Genomic DNA, 27040 nt, shown 5'->3' with positions numbered 1-27040 from the left:
TTAGTTTGTAGGTTTAGAAGTTCTTTTTTTTTATCGTAAATTTATAATGAATTGCTATGAATTACTTATCTTTAAGTACGTTTCCGGATTTCCTAGTAACTGCATATCGAAGCACAATTTCAAGAAAGTGCATATATACAAAATTTAAAATTTTCTATTTGAAACATAATTTGTTAAATACTAGTATGTTTTTTTTAAATTCAAACAGAGAGTATTCTAGACTTTTTTTCGAACAAAAACTTTTCTCAATTTTGTCATTTATCGGCTTTGTCTTAGGCAATGTAGAAGATTTGAATGATTTTCAAAGATTCTCAAAAATTTTATGAGATTTCAAAAGATTAAAAAAATTTTAAAGAAATTTGGCTCTAACATGTAAAAGAAAAAATACCCATCTCAAAATTAATATCTTTTGTTCAACACAACATAAATCAAACTAGGTTTAAGAATCAGATATTAAACTGGATTCATAACATTGAAAATTTTACCATCAATAATTCTACATTGCATCAGAATTTTAATAAAACAAAAACCTTTTTTTGGAATAATGACGGTATTGTATGATAAAAGCAACACAAGTTTCCCTGGATTTTGATTTCCTGATATTAAAAACATAAAATATTTAAAATTCAATCACAAAATAATTTTTTAAAATAATTCTTCAACAACTTTTTTTAGTTTGGTAATTTTACTACAGCGTTAATTAGTACTTGGCTGCCCTTCAATTACACAAATATTGATCTTCTGACCTAAACATGTAGACAAACAATGTTTGAAGAATACTTGGAGTTTCAAGAATACTGGAAGAATTACTCAACTGCAATGTTTTAATGATTTCTAATAAAATTTTATTAAAAATGAAGAATTACTTTTACAAAAATAGTTTCTCACGATTAAAAGAAATTTAGTTCATTGTTATTCAAAAATGAAATGTATGTTTTCATCAAATGTTCTTCGGTGAATTCTTTCATTGAATATCTAAATAAATGTTTAAATAAAATGTGTTTGATAATTTCGTATTTTTACTATAATGTGATTTTTAAGAAATCATTTTTAACTTTGAAAGAAATAATTCCTAATGATGATAGGAAATTCACTTAACATTTTAGTGAATACTGTAACTAAAATGATTAAATTTTTTAAAAGCATAATCAAAGACTTATACACCTACAAGGTTTTTTAGAAAATTTATATTATTACTACAGTGTGATTTTTTACAATGATTTTACTTTCACAAATGTAAGTTAAAATCAGAACAGAAAATTTAGTACATTTCACATACAGGAATGAAAAAATTTCCAAAACAAAAAATGTTTAACTGAAAAAAAATTATACACAAGGAATTAAAAAGTTTTTTTTTAAAAGTACTTCGCTCTAAAATATCTTTACAGAAAAAATTGTTTAAGTGAAGTGAAAAATTTTCCATCAAATTCTCGTCGATAAGAAAACAAAAAATATTTTTAAGGAAAATTTAAATACTTATTTAACTAAGATGATTTTGATAATTTTGTATTTTTATTGCGCTGGGATTTTAAAAGGAAAAACAGTTTACTTTTAAAAACGTAATTCCTTATGATAACAGAAAATTTATTACTTAAAAGTTTTTCTTTTATACTGAAATATTGTCTACAAAAAACATCCATCAAATTTATGTCCCAGAAAAATAATTTTAAGATAGTTCATTTACTACAATGTTTGTTGACAACTTCGAAATTTTGTTTACAACTTTTTTATTGTTTGTTTCATAAAATGTACATCGCTATGAAAAATGTTTGTCGAATATTTTTTGATATATTAATAATTATTAATAACATATATTAAATAAAATATAAATGAATTAAAAATTTACATTAAAGAATTTCGTATAATTTATCAACTGATATATCAACCAAAGAATAACACTTTTAATTGTAAAATTGCGTACCTACAAAAAATTATATAATTTTCACAGAATCAGTCAAATTCCTTAAATTTGTTAGTGTTCTTCATATGCCTTGAAATTGTTAAAATCCATAGAAATCCCTCAAAATAAAATTTATTTTATTCCTTAAAGTTCCCTGGAAAATCGATAAATGCATAAAATCATATTTTTAACATTAAAACTTATATAATTCTGGAAAACGATTTAAATAATTTGAAAAATGATTCATTTTAGCGAGTAAGACATATTTTAAAAACTCTTTATCTCATAAATATTATTTGTCTTATGTATTGAAACTTTGAATAGGAATATGTTTAAAATCTTTAATTGAAAATTGTTGGTATTATAAAAATTTAAATGTACAATTAATAATTCCCAAATTGTAGATTTTAAAACGTCTAGAAATTGCATAATATTAAAAAGTGAAAATTGCTCAATTTGAAACGCATTTTTTTAATTGTTTAAGTAGTACAAAAACTTAACTAAAATTACGCACTGAGGGATTAAACAGTTTTAAATACAAAAATGGTTTAAATTGGAAAATCGTAAAATTAAAAAGGCCGTGGCTACGTGTAACGAAATTTTATTACAAATAGTTGAATTTTTTGGCGGTACATGCAAACACTTCTAATAAAAAATACCATTTCTTGGTTTTATATTGGTTTTTGCAAACTGCTCTAATTCTATAACTTATTAAAATTATGTTAAAACTTGTATTTCTTGTGTTCGAACCTGTATTTTTAATCTCGGGACTCATGTTTGAATTTTGGCCTCGCATCAAACAATAATTCTTGTAAAATATTTAACATAATAACAATCGTTATTAAAATTAATGCTAAAAAATCTTCCAAATAGTTTACATTACCATTTTTTTCAATTCGAAAGATCTAGAAAAGAAAACTTGACTTATAATTTGCAACATCGTAAATATTTTTATCTATACATTTATAAAATTAAAAAGTTTTAAATTGTAAATCTTTAAAATTGAAGAATTTTAGATTGCAAATCGTGCAAAATTATATACGTTTAAAATATGAGTCTTCAAAATTGCATAATTTGTGAATTTCATTTTTAGAGTTCAACAATTTTCAACTTTAAATTTAAAATCTCCCAAAATTAGGAGTTTTTAATTTTGACAATTAACTATGAAAAGTGTCTGTAATTTTCATTATTTAAATTCTCAAAAACTTTGCTTTTGATTTCCAAAATCATCAAAAATTTCATTTATTTTCATTATTTTCATATTATTTTCAAAAGAGAAAATCGAAAAAAAGATCACAGAACATTTTGAATTTTTTTCTAAAATTTTTAAAAAGCGTGAAAGATTTGAAAGTAAAATTTGGCAATTTTGCCATATTACATAATTTGAGAAAATTTTTTAGTAACTCTAAGAGATATTTAGAAGTTTTAAAACGATTAAAAAATAATTAAAACTTGATAACGTTTTTAAAGAATTTTTGTAAAGTTTCACGGTAATGAAAGACGTTTTTTCAGGTTCCTAGAAAAAATTAAAATATTTTTTATTTTGAAAAATTAATTTGAAGAGATTATTAAAAACGATTTTAAAGTGTCATAGTCTATATTTTAATGAAAAAAGAATGAAATTTATACAACAAAAGAAAAGAATTTTAAAACCAAAAAGACGAATTTCCAACAAATAAAGATTTTTGACTCCAAAATAAAATAAAAGTTTGTCTAAATTATTGAACCTTCAAACAAGAAGACAAATTTTCTTTACAAAAATTCAATTTCCAAACAAAAAATATGACTTTAAAATTTTTCTAATAGCTTAATTGGAAAAGCACCTGACTGGAAGTCAGAAGTTTTGTGGTTCGATTCCCAATGGAGTGAAGATGGAGTAGGATCTTTTTTTCAAGAAATAATTTTAATTTTAATTTAAAAATATGCCTGTCCAACAAAAAAATTAATTTTGAACGAAACTGTTCACTTTTACGCCAAAAAAGAAAATTTCAAACTAAAAAAAGAATTTTGTTGCAGAAAGACGCGAATTTTTAACTAAAAAATATAACTCATACAAAATGGAACAGTTCCATTTTCTGTTAAAAAATAAATTCTAAAAAGAAAAGAAGTATTTTCCACGAAACGGTTAAATTTTCAACCAAACATAAGCCTTCAATAAAAAAATTTCACAATTTAGTTTAACTTTCACCCAAGTAGTTGAATTTTCAATTAAAAATTATTAATTTTTTAACAAAAAATGATTTTCTACAAACAAATAAAATTTTCAATCCAAAAACACGAATTTTTTTAACCAAAAAGGATGAATTTTTAACAAAATAGTTAAATTCTCTACCAAATAGTTGCATTTTTATCCAAAAAAGATCCATTTTGTACTTAAACAGATGAATTTATGATAAATTTTTTTTTATAAGTAGAACTTTCATCAAGAAAATATTTCAGTTCATTTTTCAACACCAAAATATAAATTTTAAACAAAAAGTAAATTTTCAACCAAATAGTTAAGTTTTAAAGAAAATATAGTATAACAGCTTAATTTCTAACCAAACAGTTGCATTTTTATCGAAAAAGATTTAATTTCTGCTAAAGCAGGTAAACTTTAAAATAAAAAAGACAATTTTTAAACAAAAGAGTTGAATTTTCGACCGAAAATTTAACGAAAAAATGCAATTTTTTATTAATTAAAAGAAATTTTGAGATTCTCATAAGTTCTCAGAAAATTTATTTTGGGTTATATTCTCGGCAATATTCTTATTTTCGTTGCCGTTCTCACAGTGATATAAGCGGCTCAGAACTCTAATCGGCCAGGGCCGTGAAAGCATACCCCCCCACCGCCACCTATGACTTTGTAAAGCTGTTCGCCTGAGGTTATTGCTACAGAGATTGATTAGCGACCTGTGTCTGAATGGTGTCTCGAATATTTAAAGAGAAAAGAGTAAATTTTGTCTACAATAGGGAAAAAGGGAATTTAAAAAGGGGGAAACGTAGAGGAATAGGGGAAATATTGTCCACCCTGTGTTTCTGAAAGTTCAACGGAACTGACTATCAATAGAGATTATTAGGTATTTGAGAAGGCTCTCCTCCTACAATGTTATAAACTTGAAAGTTACGATAAATCATTTACGTTTTGTACTACCGAGAAAGCTTTATCATGAAACGTTGTCAATATTGTCCATTAACGAACAGGTTGGCCAGGGCGCATCTTGATTAATTAATACCCTAGCGATATAATCAATGACAGGCCTCCTCTCGCCAACGATGCATCGTTACTGCAACCTACCGGGTGCGACAGTTGCTGACATTTTGAACTGCACTTGCGTCGCGCCGGTAACCTGTTTGGTTATTATCAGAGCGCGCATTTTAAATTGTCTGAATATTTAAATGTAATATTTATGATAAATAATGATTGGTTATTGATTCTGACTTCAGTAATAACAATATTCTTAATTTAGTTTTGGTAATTTTAGTGATTTTCTTTAAAGACGTATTGTTGGGAATAAAAACAAATGGAGAACCTCGGAAGAGACAAGATTAATCATTATGATAAAAGAAAATGTTTCCTTTCTCTGATCTCAGAATTCATAACGTCTTTTTCATTGAAACCTAATTTTTTTATCTATCACTCAAAAACTATTTGAGGATTTAAAAATTACTTTTGATGCATTTTCGAATCATTATTTATCATAAATATTAAAGATGAATATTTATGTAATTTAAAATGCGCGCCCTAACAGTAACCAATCAAGATGCAGACAGAAGCGCTTTTCAAAAAATTCACAAAATTGGGAGCACTGAGAGATCCTCTACTAGAGTTTTGTCACAACTTCCCACAGTTTTGATTGGCTACTATTAAACGCATATAAAATTTATGAAATTATAAATATTTAGAAAAAACAAAACTATTCTGTTTTGTCTAAAAGTTACTTTTTTAGTTGCGAATTCAGGTACATTTATGAAAATTCGTTTTTTTTTTAGGATAAAATTAAATTTCTCTGTATTGCATATAATTCATATTCTTTAGTTGAAATTTTAACTATTTTGTTAAAAAATCTTTTTTTTCAGGATAAAAATTAATTTTTTCAAGTGCAAACAATAATTTGTTAAAAACTGGTTCTTTGTTTGATTGAAAATTATTTTTTAAATGTCAATTCAATCATTCGACATTTGGTTGAGAAGTAATATTTTATATTTAAAAATTCAACGATTAGATTAAAAATTGATCTATTTTGTCCAAAGCCAATTTTTTTGGTAGAGAATTACACAGGCCCACAACAAACTAAAAGTAGTCTGAATTTTACATTAGACTACGCTATTCTTATGGATTTTGAGCCGTTGAACCCAAATACGGCCTTAAAATTTCTTACAGAGACCCCACACTTTCCCCTGACCCAGAGAAATAGTGTAAAATCTTGGAAGTTTCAGGCTCAGTTAAAGTAATATTTATCAACGGGAAACTCAAAACAAAAATGTGTTTTCTATGTATTTCGAGTCGCTAAATTCGAATCCAATATTAGAATTTGTCTCTAGTATCTGATAATTCCCCTAGCCTAGGGTAAAAAGTGTAAAGCTTAGCAAAACTCGAGGTTTCTCGGAGGTTTTATTTTTGCATGAAAAAGCTGATATCTTTCCGTATTTTGAGTTGCTGAATTTATATCTGATATAAGAATTTTTCTATATTGCCTCACAATTCCCCTAGCCTAGGGGAAAAACTGGAAAACTGAGCAAATCTTAAAGTTTCACAAAGGTTTTATTACTGAACGGAAAAGTTAATATATTTTCGTATTTTGAGTTGTTGAGTTTATATCTGATAATAGAATTTTTCTACAGTACCTCAGAATTCCCCTAGCCTATGGGGAAAAAGTAAAATTGTGAAAAAAAACTAGAGGTTTTAGCGCGGTTTTATTTTTGCACGGAAAAGCTGGTATCTATCCGTATTTTAAGTAGTTGAATAAAAATCTGGTATCAGAATTATTCTATATTGCTTCAGAATTCCCCTAGCCCAGGGGAAAAAGTGAAACATTAATTTCCACTTTAAAAGTTTCACTTTTCAGCGTTCTTACACATTTTTCTTTACTTATTCTTCCTTGTTCCAATGTTCCTCCACTTCAAAGTTCCACTTCACAATGGCCCGCTCTATCCCCTAGGCTGGGGGAATTCTGAGAAAATGTAGAATAATTCTGATGCTAGTTTTTAACTCAACTATTTAAAATAAGGGGAGATACCAGCCTTCCCGAGCAAAAATAATATCTCCGTATAAACTCTAGGTTTTCTCATCTTTTAACTTTTTCCCCTAGGCTAGGGGAATTCTGAGGCACTTCAGAAAAATTCTTATGTCAGATACAAACTCAGCATCTTAAAATACGAAAAAATTTGAACTTTTTTGTGCAAAGAAAAGAACTCCAGGAAACCTCAAGTTTTGCTGAGTTTTACACATTTACCCTAGGCGAGGGGAATTATCAGGTTCTGTAGAAGAATTATAATGTTGGATTCGAATTTAGTGAATCGAAGTACGTAAAAACGACGTTGTTTTATTAACTTTTCCGTCAATAAATGTAACTTTAACGGAACCTGAAATATCAAACATTTTACACTTTTTTTCTAGGTTAGGGGAAAACTTTTCGTACTAGGGGAAATTCTAATTCATAGAGGATAGCGTTGATAAAAAGAGATATTTCGGGTTTCACTCGTGTAGAAAACTACGAATTGTTTACCGACGTTTCGTGAACATTGCAGTTCACATCTTCAGGGCTGACCTGAAACTGAGGTATCAGGTCATGATGTTCTTAGGTATACTGTCTACGATGCCTGTGATTGGCCAGAGCGCCCCACCGTGGGGATTGGTCGAACTTGATTGGACAATCAAGTCTTTTTTTAAAAATCCGGGAGAACGGAAAGCCAAATCGGATTGGTATTATATCCATTGTCCCTATTGATGTTATTAGGGTGTTTTAAGATTTCGATTGCTTCTCTATGTTTTCTTGGAAATTTGTTGTGTGTTTTTGCAATGACTGCTGTTTCATCAAATAAAATGTTATGACCTGCTTCGATATGATGTTCAGCTAGTGCTGATTGCGTGAAGTGTTTTAGCCTGACTTTACTTTCATGTTCCTTCACACGTTGGCTCACCGCTCTCCCGGTTTCTCCAATATAGACTTTGCCACAAGAACAAGGGATCTTATATCCTCCTGGACCACTGAAGGGTGCCTTTTTATCTTTAGGGTTATTTAGTAGTTGTCCTATTTTTGCAGGTGGTACAAATATGGTTGGTATGTTGTGTTTGTTGAGAATTCTTCCTAATTGTTCTGTGACACCTTGGATGTAGGGTAGAGTGGTGGCCATTTTTCTCTGTCTTTCTTTCGTAGGTTGTGTTGACTTGCTTTTTTGAGTGTATTTTCTTATTGATTTATCAATTTGTTTGTGTAATCGTTCTGTATCAGGATTTGTTTAACGGTTTGTAATTCTTTTTGTAAGTTATCTTTGTCTGTTATGGAGACAGCTCTGTATACAAGGGAGTTGATGACCGATTGTTTTTGAGATGTATAATGGTGGGAGGAGGCATGTAAGTATCTGTTTGTATGCTTGGGTTTTCTGTAAACTTCATGTCCTAATGTGTTATCAGATTTTTTGTAAACTAATACGTCCAAGAAAGGCAATTTTCCGTTTTGTTCTATTTCCATAGTGAACTGGATATTAGGATGTAATTGATTGATAAAATCGAAAAACTTATTTAGTTCATCTCGTCCATGTCGCCAGATGACAAATGTGTGATCAACGTAACGGAACCAGAATTCTGGTTTAAGTTTGGCTTGGTTAAAGATTTTAGTTTCTAGATGTTCCATAACAACATTGGCTATTACAGATGAGATAGGGGATCCCATTGCTGCCCCTGAGGTTTGTTCGTAGAATTGGTTATTGAACGAGAAGTAAGTATTATTGAGACATTGTTCTATCAAAGGTATAAGCTCAGAAGGGAAGTTTGTGAAAGATTTAATAATATTAATTGTATCCGAGATTGGCACTTTCGTAAAAAGATATACTATGTCGAAACTCACTATGATGTCTTGGGGTTGAATATGAATCTGTTGTATCTTTTTAATAAAGTCAAATGAGTTTTAGTCGTGAGTGATGGATTTTCCTGTAAAAGGGTTTAGTTTTGCAGTGAGAAAACGTGCTAGGTTGTAAGTTGGTGAGTTTATTGCGCTAACGATCGGTCTGAGTGGAATGTCTTCCTTGTGGATTTTTGGGAACCCGTAAAGTTTTGGAGAGATGGGATTAGTAGGAATTAAGTTGGATATTGTTTGGCTGTCAAGTGTAGAGTCTTTGAGAAGAGTCTTTGTTTTACTGACTATTGTTTTTGTGGGGTCCTTTTTAAGTTTCTTGTATGTATCGTCAGTTAGAAGGTCCATGATTTTGTTGTTATAGTCTTCTTTATTCATTATTACTGTTGTGTTGCCTTTGTCTGCGGGTAATATTATAATATCTTTATTTTGATTGAGTTCTTTAATTGCGGTTTTTTCCTGTTTTGTTAAGTTTGAGGATGGAACTTGAGCTTGGCGTAAAATGTTGGCTGTCCTTCGTCGTATTTCATTTGCTTTTTCGGGTGAAAGGGTATATATTGTGGATTCTAAATTGCTGCTTATTTCTTCTTTTGGGATTTTCGATGGAGCTACAGCAAAATTATGTCCTTTAGATAAGGCTGAAATCATTTCATTGTTGAGAGGGTGGTCAGAGATGTTTTTTAATGTATTTGTTAGTTTAGTTTGCTTTACGGGAAGTAATTTGTCAAATTTTGTTTTTTGTTTTTGGGTGGAAAGCTCTTTAATCCGTTGGGAATGGTCAAACAATATGCGGTCACATCTTCAGGGCTGATATCTCAGTTTCAGGTCAGCCCTGAAGATGTGAACGCATAAAATCTATTATCAGAGGATAGCCTTGTCACATGTAAAGTTGAAACCACTTTGGTTTTTTTTTGGGCCAGCGTTATTAATGTTCGTGGTTGAATATTTATTTACTTTGGTGAAAGATTAATAATTTTTGTTAAAATTGTATTTATGTAGTTGCAAATTTTTATGTTCAGTTGAAAATTTATCTTCTTTGTTTGAATTTTTTTTTAAGTTAATGTTTAACTGCTTTATGTTTGATTTTAGATTTAAATTTTGAAAATTCAACACTTTGTTGAAAATTCATATACATATTTATATAAAAATGCGTCTTTTTTGGTGAAACATTAATGTTCTTGAATACAAATTTTTGATTGAAAACTAATCTTTTGTTAGATGAAAATTCAACTATTTGGTTCAAAATTAATGTATTTTGTATAAAATTATTGTTCCTGGTTGAAAATTCGTCTTTTTGGTGTAAAATGAATTTTCTTAGTCTATTTCTTTGGTTCAAAACTAAATTTTTTTAAAATTTCATTTGTTTTTGGGTAAAAATTATTTTTAAACTGAAAATTCAACTAGTCGATTTTTGGTTTAGAAATTGTTTTTTTAACTGGCAATTTAACTATTTGATTCAAAATTAATGTATATTGTCAATTGTTAATTTTTGGTAGAAAATAATCTTCGTAGTTGAAAATTCATCTTTTTGCTTGCAAATACGTTTTTTCTGGGTAGAAAATTAATCTTGATGGCTGAAGTTTCTTCTCTTTGTTCAGAAATTCAACTTTTTAATTTGAAGTTAAATATTTTGGTTGAAATTTGACTTCATTCCGGGAAGCATTCATCATTTGCGCTCAAAATTTATTTTTGTGACTGAAAATGTATTAATTTTGTTGAAAATTCGTCTATTTGGCAGAATAGTAATCTTCTGTGTTGGAAATTCTTGTTTATGGTTATAAATTCAAATAATTAGTAAAAATTTTAGTTTGTCGGAAAAGCTTAATCATTTTCGTTGAAAATTAATCTTTTTGGTTGAAAATTTATGTATTTCGTTGAAGATTCGACTGTTTTGCTAGAAAGTGAATTTCTTTTATTGTAACTTCACTTTTTTTGTTACATGTTCAACCATTTGTTTAAACATTCATCTTTTTGTAAAAAAAAATCATAATTTTCGTTCAGATTCATCTTTTTGGTCGAAAATTCATATTTTTAGTTGATAAATCATGTAATGGGTTAAGAATTAATCTTTTTGCTTAAAGATTTACCATTTCAGTAAACAATTTTTTAATTTATATTTTTTAGTTTAAAATTGAACTATTTTGTTCGAAATTCGTCATTATCGGTTAAAAAATAATTTTTTCTATAGAAAATGTACTACCTCACCCTTAGATTAAAATATAAAATTGACATTTTAACTCAAAAATTCGACATTTTTGGTAGAAAATGAATATTTTCGGTTGAAGATTCATCATTTTAGGAAAAAATTTATTTTCTTCACGAAAAATTAACTATTCCATTTTTGTTAAAAATAATTTTTTTGAGTTAAAAATTTATGTATTTTGTTAAAAAATCGTCCTTGATAGTAAAAAAAAAATAATTTTATTTTTTGAAAACTCACCTACTTTGTCAAAACTAATTTTTTTGTAATGATTCATCATTTTAATGGTAAGTTGAGTTTTTTCTTGAAAATGTATCTTACCAGTTTTAAGATTTGTTTGCTGTTTGAAAACATTAAATATTTTAACTAAAAATTTAACTATTCGATTTTTGATATGAAAGTTACCTTTTTTAGTTGAAAATTCAGGATTTTCGTTGAAAATTCGTTATAAAAAGTAAAAACCATATTACAAAATTAGATGAGGCACGTATATTCACTGAAACTTGGATTTAAGACCGTTTTTAGGCATGGCTTGCAGTGGTCTTCAACATAAATCTAAACAATCCAAACGTAGATATTCTGAACATAGTGTAAATTTTAATGTTTTTTTAAATGTTCAATAAATTCCGAAATAAGCAACATTTTTCAATGTAATTGGGCTCATTTTGAAGATATTTTAACATAGTATCACAACAGCTTATTGGTATACATTGTAAACATTTTATTATCGAATTACGAGAACTTGAAGTTGTAAAAAAAAGTTGGAAGAATTTCAATATTCTTTGTGGTAAAAGAAAATATTTTTGTAGCATGTATAAAACATATAACTGTTAAGTTTCTATAAAATTTCTTCAAAATATATATTTATTTAATTTTTATATAATTATTTTCCTCTAGATAAGATTTAAAATAATTTTCCACATTTTCTGTTACACCTTCAAGTTTTTGCAATTTGATAAGAAAATTTTACTATCTACGATATACATATAAGCTACTGTGATACTATGAAAAAATAACTTTAAAAGGAGCTCAAGAACAATGACAATTTTTGATTATTTCGGAAGTTACTGAACATTTAAGGACTTATACTACGTATAATCAATCAGAAAAGTCGAAAATTTGTTTAATGATCTAGAAAGTTTAAAGAAATAAATCTATTATTTTATAACTTTTAAGATTGATTGTAAGTAGTGTACATCCTTTAAAGAGAAAGTTTTTTAGCTCTGACATAATTAAAATTAAAAGAACTTAATTAATCTTCAATAAAAGCATATAAAATATTTTTGAGCGCTACTGTAATTCATATTAAATTCTTGAAAAAAATTAAGTAATGAGTAAACAGAAATACTACATTTTGATTATCTTTGTGGCGTCATTTTAAAGAGGAGATCTCAAACTGTAATTTAACGAAGTTTCATAGGGGAAGTAAAGAGAGAAAAGGTAAGGGAAGTTCGTGGAAGAAATGTATGTGAGTAAAGCTATCGAAAGTGAAGAAGTAAATACAGAAGAAAAAAGGAAAATAAAAAGAAGGGGAAGAAAGGGGAGAAAAAATATTAAAAGTTAGGAAAGGAAATACGTGTATGGCGATGGACGAAAAGTATGGATAGTAATGGAAGAGAAAGTAAGAGAGGTGAGGGAAGGAAAAGTATGGAAAGTGAGGAAATCATAAGTGAGAGAGTAAAGGCAGAGCACGCGATGTAAAAGAAAATTTGACTAGTGAAAGGAGGAGAACTGGGACAGTATTAGGCGAGGCAAGGAAAGGACAATTAGGGAAAGTCGGAGGAAAAAAGGGAGCGAATGGAGGGTATGATAAGATAAGATCAGATACGCTAGGATCTAATAGGACAGTATAGGATAGAAGAGTATAAAAAGGGTGAAGTTATATGAGAAAATGGGAGATTTAAAACAGACAATTTAGTTACTCCAAATTTAATTCGCATAAGATTCTTGAAAATAAAATCAAAAGATTCTCTAGGACAAATGGTTTTAAATATAATTTGAGAACGAGTAAATAGATTATGTTCTTGGTATCATTTTAAAGATCAGATTACAAACTTTTATTTAACGAATCTTAGTAGGGAAGGAAAGGTAGCGAATTAGGGGAGAAAAAAGTAGGGTGAGTGTAGGGATTAAACGTAGGGGTAGTGATGGAAAAAAAGTATGAGAAGTGAGGAAATGGAAAGTTCTTGTGGTGATGGGATAAAAATTATGGAAAGTGATGCGAGGGAATGTATAGCAGGAAAGGGATAATGAAGCAGCTGGAGGGGGAATGAAAGTAAGAGGAGAATAGAGGGGATGATAAGATATGATCGGATAGGATAGAATCTAATAGGTCGGTATAGGATAGAAGAGTGGGAGCGAGAGAAGCGATAGGGAGATATGGGAGATTAGAAATGAACAATTTATTTATTCCCGAATGTAATTCATATAAAATTTTCAAAACAAAATTAAATGATTCTACTGGGGAAAAGGTTCCAAATATAATTCGAGAACGAATATATATTTGATTATGTGCTTGGTCTTAATTTGAAGAAATGATTTCAAACTTTAATTCTAAGAAGCTTTAATTTTTGCAGTCAGTTCCCTAAATCACGCCGAAAGTAGAAGTTAAGAATCGAAGATCGTTCAGAAATTGAATACACATCGGTCTTTTTAACTTAATTTTTCACAGTTGATAACTTTGTAAGACAAGCCTGTTTTATATTCGATTTTTCTAAATGGACGCAGAATTTTGACCAGTAATGTGAAATTGTCAAAACAATTTTAATTTGCATTTTTATGAGTAGAACAAACATGATATCGGAAAATTAGAAGATGAACATAGTCACATTAACCATTTATTTAATGAAAAATCCATTTCATATCAAGTTTATAAAAAAATCAAAATTATGGGAAGTGATTGTAGGGAACGTATGGGTGGCGATGGGAAAATGTATGGGAACTGATGGGTATGAAATGTAGGAGAGGTGAGGGGTCGGAAAATTAGGGGAAGTGAGAGGGGGGTGAATAAGGAAAGGATAAATAGTGGGTGTGATATAGGCGGAAATGAGGGTGTAAAAGTAAATGACGTGACCCCCCTCTCTCCGTTCATCTGCCCTTCTCCTCCCCCCCGGAGGAGAAGGGCAGATGAACGGAGAGAAAGTGAAGGAAGAGAAAGTGAGGCAAGGAAAAGTACGGAAGAAAAAGTTGGGAAAGTGAGAGGATAGAAATTAAAAGAGAAAAGGCGTGGGAAGTGAGGGATAGGAAAGTGTGAGAAGCGGAAGGAGGAAAAGTGTTAAGACGAAAATTAGGGGCGTTGAGGGGAAGGTGAAAGGAGCGGAAGTAGTGGAAAATTATGGAAAATGAGGGTAGGGGAAGTATGTGAAGGGGAATTAAGAGGGGGAAGTAAGAGGGGAGTGGAGGAGATGATAACCTACTTTGACTAATTTTTTCTTCAAAAAGCCACATATTCTCGAAAATTTGAAAAACCCGAACGATTCAAGCCATGCATACCTTGTCACAGCCACCATCGTAAGAAACGCGCTAAAGTAATATTTTAGAAGAGGAGAGAAACTTCCACAACTAATTAGAAGTTCAACCCTCTAACCCTTTTTGCCTTTCCAAGCTACTGGTAGTTCTCAATGCTCATTTATAAATCGACGTTTCTACTTTTTCTTTCATTCTATTTTTACCTCAACTACTAAATGCGCCTTTTAACTGGCAGTTAATAAAGTTCTCAACTCACATAAATCAATGAGTTTCCTTAACCTTTGACGTTTGGTCGATAAGGTGGAATACGAAATTTGAGAACGCGATAAGTTTCTCAGGAACGGAAATTCGATTCTTGGACAACATAAATCGATTTTAGCCACGTTTTAATAAATTCTTCAAACTGACGCCTTTACTTAGAGTTTACCAAGGAGGTTCGAAGAAGTATTGCGTGCTCGGTCAAGAGTAAAAGAATGGGTATCTAATTATTGGTTGTTGGGAAACAAATTTTTTCAGTTTTTCAATTAGGATAACCAGTGATTGCCAGTAATTGAGAATATATATATATTTTTTCTGTTCAGAGCTAAGTGGGTCTTTTTGAAGAATATTATTTATTGGAGAAATTATTCGTCAGATGTTTTTAAGTCTAAGAAGTTTTTTTTCAGTTCTTCTTATTCTGACGAAATTGTATCAAATTATGTACTTTTATTAAAAACATTTCATCATTTACATATGTACTAGAGACAGAAGATATATATTTTACCGTAGAAAATATAGACTTTAGACTTTTTCGAATATTAATAAACAAATATCTTAAAAAATTGGTATGAAAAGAATTTATCAAAAAACTAAAGTTTTTCTGGTTCAGTATAATTTACTCATCAATTTAGTTAGGAATAAGAAGTGGTAGGAATAAATATCTTAAGTTTACGATTGAATTGTCATATTAGAAAAATCAATTATACAATATGTTTGAAGTTTTCAGTCGAAATATATTACATTTTTCACAAAATAGTTGAGTTTCCAAACTTTATGCCAAAAATATAATCACAGACATTTCAATTAAAAATAATAAGCCTTTCAACTAAAGAGAAATTAAATTGCTAATAAAAAAGGAGAATGTTCAATAAAAAAGTGAAATTTTTAATTTAAAAAAAGTGAATTCTGAACCAAAAATATTATAGTAGACTTTTCAATTAAAATGAATTGATCTTCAAACAAAAAGATGCATTTTAAATCCCAAAAAACATATTTTCTATATGAAAAGAGGAATATTCAACAAAACAGTTAAATTTTTGACTAAAGAAGCTGACTTTTTAACAAAATAGTTGAATTTTGAACCAATTAGTAGAATATTTAGCCAAAAGAGATGAATTCTAAACTAATTTTAAAGTAAAAAGAAATTAACTTATAATCCAAAAAATAAAACTTTTCTATCAAAAGATCAATTTTCTATCTAAAATAACGAATTTTCAACAAAATAGTTGAATTTTTAACAAAATAATAAAATTTTCAATGAAATTGTTAAGTAAAATAAGAAAGATGAGTCATTAGCAAAAGATATAATAGGAGACTTTTTATCTTATAATAGTTGGACTTTTAAACATGTAGTTACATTTTTAAACGAACAGGATGAAATTTCTATTTAGGAAGACGATCGTGCAATAAAACCGTTGGATTTTCTACTACAAATGATGGCATCTTAACAAAATAGTTCAATTTTGAAAAATATAAGTAAGTTTTTAGAGAAATAATTAAAATAAAAAAATAAAAAACAGGGATTGAGGAAAGAAAGTCCGATTTAATCTAAGTTTTTATTTTAGTGTGCAAGAAAGTGATCGTGATTTTTCTTAATCATTGTGAGGAGAGTGAGTCGAGGATTTAAGTGATGGTTTTCTTGAAAGCGCAAATCACAGGGATTTCCACGGAACAATTTTTCTTCGCTAATAAAGACAATGATGGAGGAGATCCCCCCGTGGTCCATGTTAATCTTAATTCCTGGTCTCGAGAATCTAAGTTCTAGTCGCAGACGTCGACCCTAATGGAGAAATGTTACACTACCATTCACTTTTTGCCTGATATTTTTTTCTAAAACGCAGAATTTCCAATTTCAAAATTCTCTGCCTTTTTCTGACTAATTTTTCACTTTCATTTCCCCTCCTCTCTAAATTTATTTTAAAGATTTTCTGAGAAGTGACAACAGTCATAAACAATAAAAAGATAAGATAAATTTTAGGTTAAAAAGATTATTTTAAACCGAAAAAAAACAAATTTTCAACAAAATGGTTTAAATTACGATAAAAATGATAACATTTCAACAAAAAGCATGAATTTCCAACAAAAAATATGAATTCTCTATGAAACAAGACTAACTTTCAAAAAAATGGACGAATTTTCCATCACATAGTAGAGATATTAATTTTTTTTTAGAGATTTGAACCAAAAATGAAATGATTACGTTTTCAGTTAAAACAATCAATTTTCAACCGATGAAAATTAATTCTTAACAAAATATTGTAATCGTTGACATTTGCGCCAAAAAATATTTTAATTTTTAAGCAAAAACAGTTGGACTCAACCAAAAATACGAATGTTGCAAAAACTAATTGAATGCTTAAAATAAAAAAAAGAGGAAAATTTGATCCAAATTGGTGGCATTTTCAAACCAAAAATATGAAATTTTATGCCAACTAGTTAATTTTCTAAAGAAAGTTTTAATTTTTAATCCAAAAATATGAATTGTGCTTTAAAATAATTGAATTTTCAACCCGAAAATATTAATTATCAAGCAAAAAGGCTAATTATCTACAAAATGTTAGAATTTTTAACCCAAAAATATGAATTTTATATCAAATAAATTGATTTTTCAAGCTAAAAAATATGTGTTTTAAATTAAATGAATAAAAATTCAACTAGAAAAGATAAATTTTCGAAAAATTAGTATAATTACATTTTAGTTCAAAACATTTATTTTTAAACCAGGAAATACGAGCTTAAAATGAAAGAAGTAAGAATTAAACTAAAGAAATTTCAAGACAAAATTGAAGTTAAGTTTGCAATAAAAAATTAATTTTCAATGCAAAAAAAAACGAACTATCAACAAAATCGTTTAATTTAAAAAAAATTTTAAACGAAAAAGATCATTTTTCAACCATGAAAATTAATTTTCGACCAGAAATTACGCGTTTTAAACTACATGATATTACTTTCTAAGGAAAAATAAAATATTTCTATTTTTAAAGAAAAAAAGTTATTTTTAAACCATGAAAATGAATTCAAAAAAATAGTTAAATTATCATATAAATAAATGAATAATAAAAAAGAAGATTAATATTCCTCAACAAAGGAGAAATTTCAACAAAATACATTTATTTTTAACGAAATAATATAATATTCAACTAAAGAGGATAAATGTTCAACCTAACATGGAAGAGTTAAATTATCAGTTAAAAAAATTAATTTCTAACGAAAAAAACCATTATAAACAACATAGTTAAATCTTCAACCAAATAAATTAAAAAATAAATTATAATTTTCCAATGAAAAATGACACATTTTTGCAAAAAATATAAATATTTAACCAAAAGAGGAGTAGTGACATTTTTACCTGAAAAATTAATTTGTAACTATGAAAACAAATTTTCAACAAAATATATGAATTTTGAACGAAACAATTTAATTTTCAACTAAGGAAGATAAATTTTTAACCAAACATCGAATAGCTAAATTTTCGATTACAAAACTACTCCACAAAATAACTAAATTTGTAATAAATAATAAAAAATGTTTTTAAAGTAAAACGATTAATTATTAACAGAAAAAAAGAATTTTCATCAAAGCTGTTACAATTTCAACTGAGTAATTCAATTTACAAAATAAATAAATTCTAAAGAAATGCAATAGTTGATTTTCCAACCCCAAAATATTTTATTTATAAATCAAAAAACGGTTTATTTCAATTAAAAGAGATCAATTTGTCACAAAATATTTCAAGCCTTAACCAAATCAGATTAATTTCCTAGCAAAAAGTTGCATTTGCAGCAAAAAATCATATTTCTATGATAACGGATGAGAAAAGACGATTTCCCAACAAAAAAATTGAATTGTAATTATTAAAGAATGTCCTTTTAAAAAAAAATTATTAGAGTTTCTAACAACATAATAATATTTTTAACGATAAGATTAATTCTTAACGAAAAATAAAAAAATAAAATAAAATTACACATTTGTAAGATTTTCATTAAGACTCTACGGTTATTTGGTTAAAATTATTTTGTATAAGGTGAAGGGGCGGGGATCCAATTTGAATAAAAACGCTTTGAATAATTTATAGATAATCCCTAAGCTTTAACTTCAGTTTATAGAAAATTCCCTGAATTGTAGCAACCCTGAATACAAAAAAAATAAACCATGGTATTACTCAAATAAATTGAGAATCATAGACATAGCCACAGCAAAACAATACAAACTATCTTAAATTATAATCTTGCAGCTATATTATTTTAGACCATTTTTTCAAAGTACTTCTTTCATTTTCTGAAGGCTTTTAAAAATTAAACTTTCCTTATTCCCTGCCTGACAAAGAAGGAGAAAATTTGTGTTCTTTATAACAGAATAACGAAAACGCGAATACTTCCGGAGTTGCTGTTCATTCTCATTTAGGTTATTGCAAGGCCTGGAGACCGAAAACTCTATGCATGAAGCAGAGGAAGTTAATCAGAGCATTTCTTTATAGCCGGGAGCGTGCAAGTACCAAGGAATGCCTCCTTGGCTCAGATTAATTCATGCCCTGTTCCACCCATAAGACCTCCACGGGTTACGTCCTTCATCCAAGTACATTGCATCCCACACGTACTTTTAATCTCGTTTATACGATACCAGTTTATATATCTTTTTTAAAAAGCAAGTTATGCCTTGACATACAGACATTTTAAAAACTAGTCAAAGTAGGGGCCGCGCGTATACAAAAATGGTTTCGTAGCCTAATAAGAAGTTAATTAGGTCGTTTAAACGTTACCCTCCCATACGTCCCCTTGCCTCACAATCATTTTCCCTACTATTCCTCATTTCCCACTACCCCTTCCCTCACTTTCCTGTCATAATTTCTCCTCGCGCCATCTACTTTCCCTTACAAAACTACCCTACTCCCCCCTCATTCTCCATACCGTCTACCCCCTCAAATTCACCATCCTCATTTCTCTTTACTTCCCCAATTCTCTCTGATTTCCCAAACTTTATCTACTGTCCCTTCTCTTATTTACTTCACGCCTCCTTCTTCCTTTGTCCTTAATTTCCCCTCATTCTCCCACAGTTCCCCTTCTGCTCTAATCCTATGTTTCTCTTGATTTCATTAATTTACCTGCACTCACATCATCTCCACATAGTTTCCCTGTGCTTACTTCCCCTGTAACCACTTTATCAGCAATCCCTTCCCCTGCACTCACTTCTGCAGTAATAACTTCACCTGCACTCACTTTCCCTGCACACACTTCTTCTGTTTTTGTCTTCAAAATTGATTATAAGGGGCTGAAACTAACCCTTGGAAATTCAGCTGTTTTTATATTTCAGGGTCAGTAGGTGTGCATTTCTGAGTAAAAATGCTTCGACTTGAGTTTGACTTGATTATGTCTTGAGTAAAGCGGCGTTTACTTGTCTCAAGTTGAGCCTCGTCTTTGATAAGCCGACGTTTACTTATCTCAAGTCAAGAAGACCATTTCGCTGGCCATGCCACCCACGCGAATTAAAATTTTTTCGGCCCAACATTTAGTGCACGATTTGTGCAAATTTGTACAACCAAAATTAGAATTTGTGCATCACCGTAAGTGCCTGATTTCTCAGAAAAACACTGGTGGGCCAGCGAAACGTTTCGTTGGCACGGACATTATCCAAAATCAACTTTATATGGGTACATTATTTTCGTCCAAATTTGTTCAAATTTTTGCAAAAAACTTTAACCCCTAAAAACTACCCCCTATACGGAAAACACCATGGCGGGGTCAGCGAAATGTTTCGCTGGCCCCGACATTATCCAAAATTAACTTTAAATGGGTGTATGTATTATTTTTGTCCTAATTTTTTCAAATTTGTGCAACAAAGTTCAACCCCTAAAAAACAACCTCCTGTTGGGCAAACGTCATATCGGATCCAGCGAAACGTACCGTTAGTCCCGACATTATCCAAAATCAACTTTAAATGGATGTACTATTTTCATCTCAATTTGTTGAAATTTATGCAACCAATTTCAACCCATAAAAACTGCCCCCTGTACAGAAACACAATGGCGGCGCCACCGAAACAAATTTGAACAAATTAAGATGAAAATAATACACCCATCTAAAGTAAATTTTAGATAATGTCGGGGCTAGCGTACGTTTCGCTGGATCCGGTATGACGTTTACCTAACTGGGGGTTGTTTTTCAGGGTTTGAAGTTTGTTGCACGAATTTGAACAAATAAAGACAAAAATAATACATCCATCTAGAATGTTGTATAATATCGGGGCCAGCAAAACGTTTCTCTGGCCCCGCCATAATGTTTTTGGTACAGAGGGTAATTTTTAGGGGTAGAAGGTGGTTGCACAAATTTGAACAAATTAAGACGAATGTAAGCCACCCATTCAAAGTTGATTTTGGATAATGACGGGACTAGCGGTACGTTTCGCTGGATCCGATATGACGTTTGCACAAGAGGGGGTTGTTTTTTAGGAGTTGAAGTTTGTTGCAAAAATTTGAACAAATTAAGAGGAAAATAATACTGGCCCCGCCAGTGTTTTTCTGAAACATCAGTTACTTCCAGTGATGCACACATTCTAATTTTGGTTGTACGAATTTGAACACATTCTACACTAAATATTTAGCCGAAAAAAAGTTAAATTTGCGTGGGTGGTCGGGCCAGCGAAATGGTTCTCAAGTCAACCCTTGTCTTGGCTGAAATGGTCGAACCTTTTTCAGCTCGTAAGTGAGATTAAAATTAATGAATGAAAATTTTGTGATTATTAAATTAGTTATTTTTAATTTAAAAAATTAGAATCTGTGGTAGGGGAGGTATGGAAAAATACCACGCTTGTTCACGAGGGGGGCCGAGCGGGTCGAGTTAGAATCCACGTGGACACACATTTCCCCAAATCTGTGGAAAATATACTGAAATGAGACAAGGTATACTCTAGGTATACTTCAACTTTTATATTGCGCTCGCGCACAATATAAGTTTTATTTTTATTTTTATTTCAATTTTTTTCACGACTTTTTCTTTGAAATTCAAATTATGTTTAAGCTCACGTTCCTAAGCTAATTCGTATTTTTTCAGCCAATTCATCGCTCCTTTTGGACTTATTATAGTCCGGGAGCTCGCGTGACTAACAGTTGTTGGTGTATTTTTCAACAATTTCTCGTTAAACTCGTCAAAAATTCGAGTGAAAAAACGTCATTTTAGTACTCTTCAAACCCACGGGGAATGATTGTTTAGATGCTAAAAACTAACAATTAGTTTGAATGGCAGCTCTTGAGTGGTGCCAAATTTAACTGGGAAACTGTCAAACATGTCAAAAATTCGAGTGATAAAACGTCATTTTAGTACTCTTCAAACCCATTAAGGATTATTTTTTTGGTTCAAACAACTACCAAGAAGTTTGACTGGCAGCTTATCGGTGGTGCCAAAGTTGTCTGGCAGGCTGTCAAACATGCCAAAAATGCGAGTGAAAAAATGTAATTTTAGTACTCTTCAAACCCATTAAGGATTAATTTTTTTGGTGCAAACAACTAACAAAGAATTTGACTGGCAGCTCCTGACTAGTGCCAAGGTTGACTGACATTTTAATCAGCAACCGAATGAAAGTTTTGTCCTTTTCATTAACTAAAATTTTCATATGTAGGATACTTCTATAAAACTAATATGTAAATAAAAAAAGAAACTACGAAAATTTCACTTTTTCCGTAAATTCACAGCTCGCAACAATGTCTTTCAAGAGTACTAAAATCACGTTTCTTGACTTGAATTTTTGGCATGTTTGACAGCCTGCCAGTCAACTTTGGCACCACTCAGGAGCTGCCAGTTAAACTTCTTGGTAGTTGTTTGCACCTAAAAAATCATCCCCAATGGGTTTCAAGAGTACTAAAATTACGTTTTTCCACTCGAATTTTTGACAAGTTTCACAGTCTGCTAGTTAACTTTGGCACCACTAGGGAGCTGTCAGTCAAACTTATTGTTAATTTTTAGCATCCAAACAATCATTCCCCGTGGGTTTGAAGAGTACTAAATGACGTCCATGGAATTGTCGCGAACTCCCGAACATTTTAAAGACTAATAATATTTATATTTTCATAAAATAGGCCACGTGGACAAAGTACAGGGGGGGGGGGGTGTTTTTTCAAATTCCATGGCTGTCCACGAGGGGGGGGGGCAAAAGTGATGAAAAATTGTCCATGTGGTATATGGATGGCCCCTAAGCCATTAGAAATACGCAAAAACGAACAACATTTTTGGTATCATCTTCAAACAAGTATAATACAAATGACCATCAGTAAATGAGTTTATTAACAAAGATTAGCATGTCTTGATTGGTGGAAATTTAAGTCGACCTCAAGTAGCAGCATTTTTACTCGGGTTGATGAGGCGAAAAATTAGAATAGAAATTATTATAGTTATTAACATTTTGTATTTGCTAATATTGATTCTATGTTTTACTAGTTATAAGAAAAATGTAGCTGTCTTAAGTTAATTCCTTAATCAATTCTTTTTAAAGTAGACTTTTGACTTCAAGCTTTCTTCCATGAAGCACCTTTTGTTAAAGTTTACTATTTAATTTTTGAAAGAATTCAACTTATTTGCTTCAGAATTGAATTATTTTGTTAAAAATTCAATAATTTTATTAAAAAGTCATAGTTTTTCATTAAAAGTTCAAATTTATTTCTGGAAATTGGGCTTTTTGGTTGAAACATTTAACAATTTGATTGCAATTTTTTTGTTTCTAGACTCATACATTTTTATTTATTTATTATTTTTTTAATTTGCCTATTTTCTCGAACATTCATCTTTTTGGTTTGAAAAATTCATCTCTTTTTGTAGAAATTTAAGATTTTAGTTAAAAATGAAACTGTCTGATTAAAGAATAATCTGTTTTAGTTGAAATTACGTTTTTTTAAGCTAAACTATTTTTTAAAAAACACGTGTTCGGCTCGAAAATTCAGCAATTTGGTGAAAACATTACACCATCTCTTTGAAAATGTTTGTATTTTTTTGCAAATTCGTCTTTTTTGGTAAAAAGAAATAAATTTTTTTGATTATGTGTATGTTTGAACATTCAGCAATTTAAAGGCAATTATTATTTTTTTTTTGCAAATACATTAATATTTTTTCAATTTAACTATTTTCTTGATCATTCATCATATTGGTGTGAAAAATGTATCACTTTCTGTACAAATTTACCTTTTTTGTTTAAAATTCAACTGTCTGATTTTAAATTAATAAAAAATTCAGCAATTTGATAAAAAATTAAGTTACTTCTTTAAAAATTAATGTATTTTTCCGAACATTCGTCTTTTTGAGTAAAAAAAATAAAATTGTATGACTATGTTTATGTCTTTTATCAACTATTACAAGATTCGTTGAAAATTCACATGTTTAAACTGAAAATTTAACTCCTTAGTTAAAAGGTGAACACCTTTCCCAAAAGTTAACTTTTTTATTTAAGATTCTGTGACGAGTTCGTAGTCACCCCTACTCCAGGTTCCAAATAGTTGGGACCGCAAATTGATCTGCCTTTTCAGCATCCCTTCAGTTTTCGACAGACATAGCTCTATGCTAGATGTGTATCGGTTTACGGACTTGTACCACTGTGTAACTCAGCAAATAAAGTTGCGATATCTACGGATATCGCCCGTAAGCAAAATAAGGATTAATTCTTAATCAAACCCATCACAATTCATAAATTTAGTTAAAAATTCGTGTTTTTTAAAATGGCAAATTATTTTTTTAGCTGAAACGTACCTATTTTGTTCAAAATTAAAATAACTCGTTTACCTGAAGTTCCGAACGTTCAAATGAACGAAATGAAAATTTTTTTTTTCTGAGGTTAGCCTAACGGGATTAGTTCAACTAAGCTTAAAAATGAGTATTATAAGAAAAACTCTCCAAAAAAATTTGTTCAAGGGTAAAACACCGTAAAATGTTATGCAGATAGGGGCAACACAGAATATGCCGAATGACTGCCTTTATACACTTTTTTATCCAATAAAAGATAGTGTTAATTGACCTTGTTATAGCACAAGTTTCTTCAGGGGGGTAAGAGCCGCCGGAAAGAATATTTAAAACCACCCCTAGTGTATGAAAATCAGAAAATCGTCAAAATAAACGCCTTTATACAGTATTTTTTCGAGTTAAAAATACTTTTAATTTACCTTGTTATAGAGCAAGTTTTTTCAGGTGGGTAGGAGCCGTCGAAAAGAATATTTAAAACCACCCCTAGTGTATGAAAATAAAAAAATCGTCAAAATGAACGCCTTTATACAGTTTTTTTCGAGTTAAAATAATTTTAATTTACCTTGTCATACAACAAGTTTTTTCAGGGGGTAAGAGCCGCCGCAAAAAATATTTAAAACCACCCCTAGTGTATGAAAATCAGAAAATCGTCGAAATGACCGCCTTTATACAGTTGTTTTAGGAGTTAAAAACACTTTTAATTTACCTTGTTATAGAACAAGTTTTTCAGGGGGGTAAGAGCCGCCGTAAAGAATATTTAAAACCACCCCTAGTGTATGAAAATCAGAAAATCGTCAAAATAAACGCCTTTATACAGTTTTTTCGAGTTAAAAATACTGTTAATTTACCTTGTTATAGAACAAGTTTTTTCAGGTGGGTAGGAGCCGCCGAAAAGAATATTTAAAACCACACCTAGTGTATCAAAATCAGAAAATCGTCAAAATGAACGCCTTTATACAGTTTTTTTCGAGTTAAAATAATTTTAATTTACCTTGTCATACAACAAGTTTTTTTCAGGGGGGTAAGAGCCGCCGCAAAAAATATTTAAAACCACCCCTAGTGTATGAAAATCAGAAAATCGTCGAAATGATCGCCTTTATACAGTTTTTTTTAGGAGTTGAAAACACTTTTAATTCACCTTGTTATAGAACAAGTTTTTCAGGGGGGTAAGAGCCGCCGGAAAGAATATTTAAAACCACCCCTAGTGTAACAAAATCAGAAAATCGTCAAAATGAACGCCTTTATACATTTTTTTTCGAGTTAAAAATACTTTTAATTTACCTCTTTTCGGCGGCTCTTACCCCCTGAAAAAACTTGTTCTATAACAAGGTAAATTAAAAGCTTTTTTAACTCGAAAAAAAACTGTATAAAGGCGTTCATTTTGACGATTTTCTGATTTTGATACACTAGGAGTGGTTTTAAATATTCTTTCCGGCGACTCTTACCCCCTTGAAAAAACTTGTGCTATAACAAGGTAAATTAACACTATCTTTTATTGGATAAAAAAATTTTAAAAGGCGGTCATTCGGCACATTCTGTATTGCCTCTATCTGCATTACATTTTAGGGTGTTTTACCTTTGAAAAAATGTTTTTTTTTAGTTTTTTTCGTACAATACTAATTTCAGAAAAAAAAATATTTTTTTTTTTCATTTCATTCATTTGAACGTTCGGAACTTCAGGTACATTTAAAATGATACTTTTTTTCAAGAATCGACATTTAAGTGTTAAAAATTTAACGATTTGATACAAAATTAAACTGGTTTTTTTACTTAAATTTAATTTTCCTATTTTAAAATTTAACTAATGCGTTTAATTGCAATTTTTCTTTCTTGATTAACATACTTTTTTTAATTAAACTATTTTCTTGAACATACATCTTTTTGCTTTGAAAAATCATCTCTTTCTGTAGAAATGTTTCCGTTTTCAATAGATTCAATGCGTTCCTGATGATTTATTTTGATAAAAAGAAACATTTCAGGTTCCAATCGTGTACAAAACTGCAATTTTTTAAAAATCTCCAATCATAAATATCTACTTAAAAATTAATCTATTTCGGTTAAACATAAAATTGTTTTTAAAATTTTAATATATAGTAAAAAAATTGTACTTTGGCTCGAAGGTTAAAAAATTTGATTAAAAATTGAGCTATTTGTTTGAAAAACTATGTATTTTTAATACAAATTCGTCTTTTTGGTAGAAAATAAAATTTTTTTATTAAGAACTACGACTGTTTGGTTGAAAATTAATATATACATTTTTTGTGTTAAAGACTCATAATTTCAGTTAAAATTCGTTTTTTCTAAAAAAAAAGTTTTTAACTGAAAATCTAATTTATTATTGAAATGTTAATTATTTGGTACAAAATGAAACTATTTTGTAAAAAATAACTTTTTTTAAATGAAAATTAATTTTCCTGAATTAAAAATTGAACTACTCCACTTT

The sequence above is a fragment of the Belonocnema kinseyi genome, chromosome 10 (assembly GCF_010883055.1).
Source record: "Belonocnema kinseyi isolate 2016_QV_RU_SX_M_011 chromosome 10, B_treatae_v1, whole genome shotgun sequence".
NCBI classification, from domain to species: domain Eukaryota; kingdom Metazoa; phylum Arthropoda; class Insecta; order Hymenoptera; family Cynipidae; genus Belonocnema; species Belonocnema kinseyi.
Note: the sequence above shows the minus strand (reverse complement) of the source record.